We start from the raw sequence: 7,583 nt of genomic DNA, 5'->3' as shown, positions 1-7,583 counted from the left end.
TCCCTCTTCTGAGCCCACAGAGGGTCTGCAGACCCTGTGAAAATGCACATTCTGACTCAGCAGGTGTGGTGTGGACCCCAGAGTCTGCCTCTAACAAGCTCCCAGGTGATGCTGATCGTCCTGCCCAAGGGGAGCACACTCTGAATAGCCAGACTGAGGGGGACCCGGTTCCCTTACAGGATGGCCCTTCTCCCTTCTCCTCTGCTGAGTCCTGGCCTTGAGTCTATGGGCACCACACAGAGCCCCAGGTCCCCAAATCCAGGGGATTATTTCTGTTGTATCAGAGAAGCCCAGCTGGGCACCGGTCTCCCCAGTGTTCTCAAAGGTCTGGGGAGGTTGGATTGACTCCTGGCAGCAAGATCCCAGAGATAACTCTTGGGGGGTGAGAAAGGGGCAGGCTGGGTGATTACTGGTGAGGGACCCACGGCGCATCCCTGGGTGTCCCCAGCCTGGCCTCTGCTTCCAAGGACAGAGACCCAGGACCAGGTGTCTCAAGAGCTCAGTTCCCAGGCGCAATGGGGGTTTCCTGCATGTCCTGGGAAGAGAGGAGGTGGTGGGAGTTCAGGTGGCTGGGGCTCCCTGGTCCTCAAAAGGGTAGGTTTTGAGGAGACCCTCCCTCTCCGTGTCTGTTGGCTGAACTGTGGCCCAGAGACGGTCCATGTGCCCCTGAGCGTCCTGGGCAGCCTGTGTGCTCTGCCTGGGGGACTTTCCCGTGGTCACCCTGCCTCCCCCATGGGTGGTACCAGGCAATGAGCGAGGGCTGCACAGGGACCCTTGTCATATCAGCGTGCTCCTAGGGCTCTAGAAGGAGTGGGCAGGACAGAACTGGCACGTGGGAGGGATCCAGAAGGGTCTGTTGGAGAAAGGGATGGAAACCAGGCTCCTTCTCCACCTCCTTAGCCAAAGCCAGCTTCAGGGTTTAATTTCCTGTGTTGTCTGCATGTTCCTATGTCGGCCCCTGGAGGCGATGCTGGGGGCTGCACCAGGGAAGTGTGAGCTGACCCGGCTCCCAAGGATGTGTGTGGGCCGGGAGCCCTGGGCAGAGGTGAGGGACTGGTCAGCCTGGGTCCTGCTCTGCCTGACTGCATCCCAGGGCAGGGTGAGCCCAGGGAGAGGACAGGCAGTATTCAGAAGATTCCTGATCCTGTGTCAGGAGAATTGTCCACCCAGAGGGATGGTGCTCCCTCAGCAGGAGCTCTCTGTCCTCGAGATTTCAAGGAATGACCTTGTAGGGGTCTTTTGAGACTTTGTAGAAAAGGCACCAGCCTGGGAGGCTGAACACCACAATGCTCTGTCTCCCCATCACAGCACTAGGGAGATTCCTTCGAAGTCATCTGTGTCACTGTCTCTGCTCTGCTCTAGGTCTCCCCACAGGAATCAGGAGCTGGGGCGGCTCCACCCGGAGAGTCAGCTGAGGGATCCCAGGGCTGCGTCTATGAAAGGGGAGGAGACCCTCAGCCCCGGGGAAACACGGGCACATCCTGGATTCTTCTGTTCTGCCTGCCCGGGACATTCCCCTCATTCTCCAGGATTCCTTGGGCTACTGAGAAATTTTCAGGGAGACATAGCATGTGTCCCCACAGAGCAGGGGCCCTCAGGATGAGGACTTGCCTCTGGACGTGTTTGGAGGTCAGTGTAGGGCTCTGAACTCCCCTGGTAGTAACTGCACCTGGGGTGGTGATCCAGAGTTTGTGGCAGGTCAGATCTCTGAGAGAAGAGGAAGGACACAGGCTGCCCACCCAGGCCCCCTGGGGAGAGAAGTCAGTCACAGACAGAGATGGGAAGGGGGTGTCTGTGTTCTGGGAATGAATGGGGGTCTGACCTCTAACTGTAGGAGTCCCCTGTCGTCCTCCTGAATCTAGGAGGGGGAAAGCCCTGACAGCCTTACAGGGACAGCCTCGGGCACGTGCTGGCCCCCTTCCATGCTGATGCCCGTGTCCTGGGTCTGTGGGGAAGAGGCTCCGACCCCAGGTGAACGGGAGTGACTTCCATTGTGTGGTTTCCCTCATGCATTTAACGAGTATTTACTGGGCTTCTGTGACGTGTCAGGCCCTGGGCTGGGTCCTGGGAGCTCCACAGAGAACAGGACAGATGTGGGCCCTGGACTCGTGGGGTTTCCCTTGGAACAGGGCCACGGGCGGTCAGGAAATCATGGCACTGAGGAGTCAATTAGAATCGAGAGAAGGGCCAGGAAGGGAAAGTGTCTGGTGGGTCTGGAGCATGTGAGGGGGTCTTAGCTGATGGGGGGTCACATGGAGCACTCCTGGGAAAGTGACCTGGGGCTGAGACCGGAAGTGTGAGTGGACCTTCGCCCCTCTAAGGGCAGAGGGTGTGGAGGGACTAGCTACCCATAGAGGGACCAGTCTCAGCGGGCAGATGGATGGCTGGCTAGGGGGGCTGACGGGGTCCAGTGTGGGGAGCCTGGAGAGCCAGGAGGACGGTGACTGGGTGAGGCTGGGGAGGGTCAGACCCTGCTGGGCTGTGGGTGCTGAGGAAGGCTCCCAGGTGTAGAGCAGTTCTGCCGCCCTCTGGTGGACAAGGAGGGAAGTGTAGAAGGCCGAGTCAGGGTGCCAAGCCGCTCTGCATGTTTATTCAACATCAATCTGTAGCCATTTCACATGGGTCGCATTATCATGTTAATACTCCATCATATTCCGGCTTTATGAGTCCCAATCTCTGCTGCTGTAAGTACATTGTCCCTGTCTCTTCCCTCAGTAAAATGTCACCAAGCTCAGATTTCCAGGAATGTATATTGATGTGTTTGTCTCTGGTAAGTGACAGTGTGTGTGTCCCTGGGCGGCAGTGGTGTGTGTGGCTGGAATGCTGGGTGGTGGGTCTGTGGGGAGAAGAAGGAGAAGCAGGGGCCTGGGCGTGTCAGGAGGGGAGGGTCTGTGTCAGGGGGACAGAAGGAGGAAGATGGACAAGTCAACTTTCCTTCCTACTCCCGGGACTTGGCATCAGCACAGGGTTCTTGACCCTGGGAACACACAGCACCACACACCTCTCTGTGTCCCTGGGGAGGCGAGGTGGGAGCTGCTTCCTTCCTGTTCATCAGGACCTGGGCCTCCTGGGCCTCACAATGCTGAGACGGCTTCACACTCACGGTCTCATCGGCACCTAGGAGGACCCCCAGATTGAGGCCTGGGTTTCTCCCCTCCCCGCTCCCTGTCCCTGGGGTTTCTGTCCTGCACCTTCTCTCTGGGCCTGTGTGGCTGGCCTCGGCCAGTGGCCCCACCTGCTTCTGCTCCAGGCAGCTGCTCCTGTGGTCGCTGGCCCCTCTCGATCTCTGGGCCCTCTAGCTGTCATTTGTGACAGAAGAGAGGTGAAGCTGAGATCGGCGTTCGTCCAGGTGCTGCACTTTCTGGACGCCCTGGAGGGATGCGTCAATGGAATCATTACCGTGTCTCCTGGTAGAAATAGTCCTCCCTTTGGAACTAACACTTCTACGTCAGCAGCGCATAATGTCGCAGGGATGGGAAACAGACATTTTGCTAATGGATCATGAGGGGTATAGTGAGCGGTGTCATTCCCATTTCCACCCCCCGATTCCTAGATGTGAGAATCCTGGCTGTGGGAGAAACAGCACAGACTGGACACAGACCCAGAGCATGTAGAGCCTCCTGGAGTTCTTCCCCCCAACCCTAGCTGGTGCTGTCCCTGAGTGTCCAAAGGGACAATCCCACTTTTCTCTCAGGACAGCCGCTTCAGGATCGTATGATGAGTGAGCACACACATTGCCGCATTTCATTTGCTCTGAAGTGAGTCCCTTGATCGGAAGCAGTGCTCTGTGGGACACTGTGACAGTCGATAAGGCATTCTATGAATCCGTGGGTGGTCGTTTTGTCAGGAGCTTTGTGTGTAGGGAAGGCAAATCCGTATCCAGAGTGAGTGCCTATCCAGTAAGAACAAAACAGTGCTCCTTCCATGATGGAAATGGTCCAATGTCACCAACCTGCCGGCAGGCATCTGTCTGGTCACCCTGGGGAATGGGGCCATATCGGGGGCCCAGCGTTGGTCTCTGAGCTGGCAGATGGAGCACTCAGTGGTGGCCATAGCTAGGTTGGCCTTGGTGAGCAGAAGTTCATGTTGCCGAACCTGTGCATCAACTCCACCTGCCCCGCCACCGTGGCCACTTTGCTCATGAGCCCCCGGGCAATGACCGGTTGGCTAGGGAAAGAGGCTGAGTGAAAACCACGGAACAGGCCACGGATCCACTTAAGTATTAAAATCCTCCCATGCTAACATGCATGGTGAGTGTTCGGAAAGGTCTATCCACATACCTTTTTCCCAGACCTCCTTGTCACCAGTTTTCCAACCATGTTCCTTCCAAGTCCCTGACCGTGTAGCCAGATCATTGGCCACAGTGGGTATACAACCACATATCAGGCCATTTCTCCTTCCAAGCACAAGGAACAACCGGGTGCACTGCCTGAAGCTCTGCCCATCGAGAGGATTTCCCTTCGCCCCTGCCCATTAGGAATGTTCCAGAAAGGGGCTGTCATGCTGCTGCTGTCCACTGTCGAGTGGTATCTGCCTGGCATGCAGAACCATCTGTAAACCAGGCCCGAGGTTTCTCTCCCTCCATCAACTGATCATAGACGACTCGCCGTGAGGCCACAGGGGTGGCTGGGAGAGAGAAGGCAGGGTCGCAGGAGTGGGGAGCGTGGGCACCTGGGCCATTTCTTCACGTGCCGCGTGTGCCTTCAATGCCTGGCCAAGCTTGGTCATCTCATTTCCCACTTGCATTTGATGAGGGAGCACTGCTGTGTATGCCTGGCTTTATGGCCTGGTGTGTCACCCAGTGCACGATGGAATTAGTGTCAGTGCAGAGCCTCTGTCCAGTAACCTCCAGAGGCTCTGGGTATATTTCCTATTCCCCGGTGCATAGACCGCTTCGGTCACGTGGTAACTGGGTGGCCCGTGGTCAAGCATTTAGTCCTTACTAAGGTCCGGTGGCAGGCCAAAAGCTGTTTCTTGAAAGGAGAGCAGTTAGCGAGAGGATAGCAAGATTTTGCTTCACAAGCCTAAGGGGCCTGCGCTGTGATTCACGTCTGTGGGCCGCTCCAAGGGGTCCAGACACCAAGCCTGGCCGCTCCAGCACCACTGGACCTGCTGGGCTCTGTGGCCCAAATGGCAGAGCAGTTCACACAGAGGGGGACCTGCGGCAGAGCCTTCTCTTATTCTGGGCAGCACTCAAAACTAGCAGCTTTTTGGGTCACTTGGTAAATGAGCCAGAGGAGCACACCTAAATGGGGAACATGTTGCCTCGAAATCCAAAGAGGCTCACTCGGTGTTGCAGTTTGTTTTTGGGGGTACGAAGGGCAGGGTGCAGCAACTGATCCTTCAGTTTAGAAGAGGTAGATTGGGGGCGCCTGGGTGGCTCAGATGGTTAAGCAACTGCCTTCAGCGCAGGTCATGAGGATCGAGTCCCACATGGGGCTCCCTGCTCAGCGGGGAGCCTGCTTCTCCCTCTCTCTCTGCCCCTCCCCCTGCTCATGCTCTCTCTCCCATTCTCTCTCTCAAATAAATAAATAAAATCTGGTGATTAACATGACAATAAAATTTTAAATAAATAAATCAATAAAATCTTTAACAAAAAATAGAAGAGGTAGATTGATAGGTCCCTCCCCCCTGGACCCCTAGAAATTTCACTGAGGTAAAAGGCCCCTGAATTTTTGTTTGATTTATTTCCCATGTTCTGCACAGAAATGTCTTACCCAGAAGTCTAGAGTCGCTGCTAACTTCTTGCTCACTGGGTCCAATCAGCATAATGTCATCAATGCAAACGGCCGGGGTGATAATCTTGTGAGAGGGAAAGGCAATCAAGATCCCTGTGAACTAAAGTATGACACAGGGCTGGGGGGTTGATGCGCCCCTGGAGTAGGACAGTGAAAATGCATTTCTGGCCTTGCCAGATGAAAGCAAACTGACTCCAGTGGGTCTTTACTAACAGGTGTGGAGGAAGAAGTATTTGCCAGATGGTTAGCTTCATACCAGGCACCACGGGAGGTGGTGATTCGCTCAAGCAAGGAAACCATGTCTGGTACCACACATACCAGCAGCCATTGGAGTTACCACCTGGTTAAGCTTAGGATAATCCACTGTCACTCTCCAAGACCCGAGTGTCCTTCAAGTCCTTCATGCTGCACTAATCTCTGCAGTCCCTCGGGGAATGTGGTATTGCTTTCAGTTTACTATTTTCCTAAGTAGTCCTAGTGCTTTCCACTTGGCCTTTCCCACCATAATAGCCCTTACTCCACAGGGTGGGGAACCGATGTGGGGATTCTGCTAGCTGTTGAGTATGACTATGGGAAATAACCACAGGATTGGTTCAGCGATACTGGCCTCCCCCCGCCCCCTGCCCAGGCCCACTGTGAGATGGACCTGAGCTCAGACTCCATGGACCACCTGACCTCCATAAGCCCTCCTCTGACTGGTGGGCCACGGTGACATTTGAGTCCTCAGTTTAGAGCTCATGTCTTTCAGTGCCCCAAAGAGCTATTTGCTTTTCTCCAGTGACCATCAACTTGGTAAAAGGCCACAGGTCCCTCTGGGGAAGACTGGGAGAAAGGTTAACAGTATAAATTTTTAGCAGCATACTGGGGTCCTTCCTCAAGGGGACCTGGCCCCTCCTTTATTCCAGGAGTCTGGCTCTTTAAACTGGCTCAAGTCTGGGAATTGACTGAGGGGTCATAAAACTCAGTTGCTATGATTCAAGATTGACTTTTGTTCACTTGACCTAGAACTCTCCTTCTTATACAGACCAGGTAAGAATTTAGTAGCTTCCCATCTATCTCATTTCTAGGAACATCATGATCAACTAGCCAACGTCATTGTCATTGTTCCCCGTGAATCAGACTATTCTGATTGCTGCTTTGGGTCTGCTGTCCATTATGGTGACATTGCATTTAGGTTTCCCAGTTCAGTGGCAGCAGCTTCCACTGTAATTTCTGACCTACAGAGAAGAGCAATGACAGAGCTGTTCAGGTGTGCGGTGACCTCATACCTCACAGTCATGAAAGACTAAGGTGTGTCCTCTGAACTCTCCCAGGGCGGACGAGCAGGTCTGAAGTGCTAAGTCCACGCCACGTTCCAGTCTCCCTTAGCCTTAGGATCCCTCCTCTGTCCCTGAGTCTCAGGGCTGTTCTCTGAGGCAGAGAACTCACGGGTCTGTCAAGATAAACAGATACGGGTGCAAAACTTGGCAGTGAACTGGTAAGCTGAGTGGGGGAGGATTTGAAGAGACTTTCCTCAGAGAGGTGTCCCAGTCCATGGAACCCCAGGGGAGGGAGAGAATATTCCACACAGAGTCTCAGATGCTCCTGGGCTGCCCGAGGGGAGTGAGCCAGGTGAGGAAATACCCATGGATGTGCACCCTCTGGTCAGGCCTGACATAGTCAGTCTGGAGGGCCTCCTCTCTTGGGGTGTCTGTGTCGCATGGGAATGTCCTGTGCCTTGCCGAGACTGTGAGGTACTTCGTGCTGAGGCTTTTGATTTGAAGGGAACTCAGGCCCAGGTGACTGAGAAGCCAGTGCAAGGAGGTAGGGGATGGAGGATGTGGGTGTCCTTGGAGCCCTCATTCC

General features: G+C 54.8%; 1 long non-coding RNA gene across 1 annotated transcript; it reads right to left on the bottom strand.

Moving 5' to 3' along the window:
• Positions 1 to 2,568: 2,568 nt before the first annotated feature.
• LOC144380266 (uncharacterized) lies at positions 2,569 to 7,363 on the bottom strand. The gene is made up of 2 exons (XR_013444280.1): positions 7,007 to 7,363; positions 2,569 to 3,370 (listed from the first exon to the last, which is right to left on the bottom strand). It is a non-coding gene; the product is annotated as an uncharacterized LOC144380266 (long non-coding RNA).
• Positions 7,364 to 7,583: the final 220 nt, after the last annotated feature.

Source organism: Halichoerus grypus, chromosome 15 (assembly GCF_964656455.1).
Source record: "Halichoerus grypus chromosome 15, mHalGry1.hap1.1, whole genome shotgun sequence".
Lineage (NCBI taxonomy): Eukaryota > Metazoa > Chordata > Mammalia > Carnivora > Phocidae > Halichoerus > Halichoerus grypus.
This window is presented reverse-complemented; position numbering and strand designations above follow the sequence as displayed.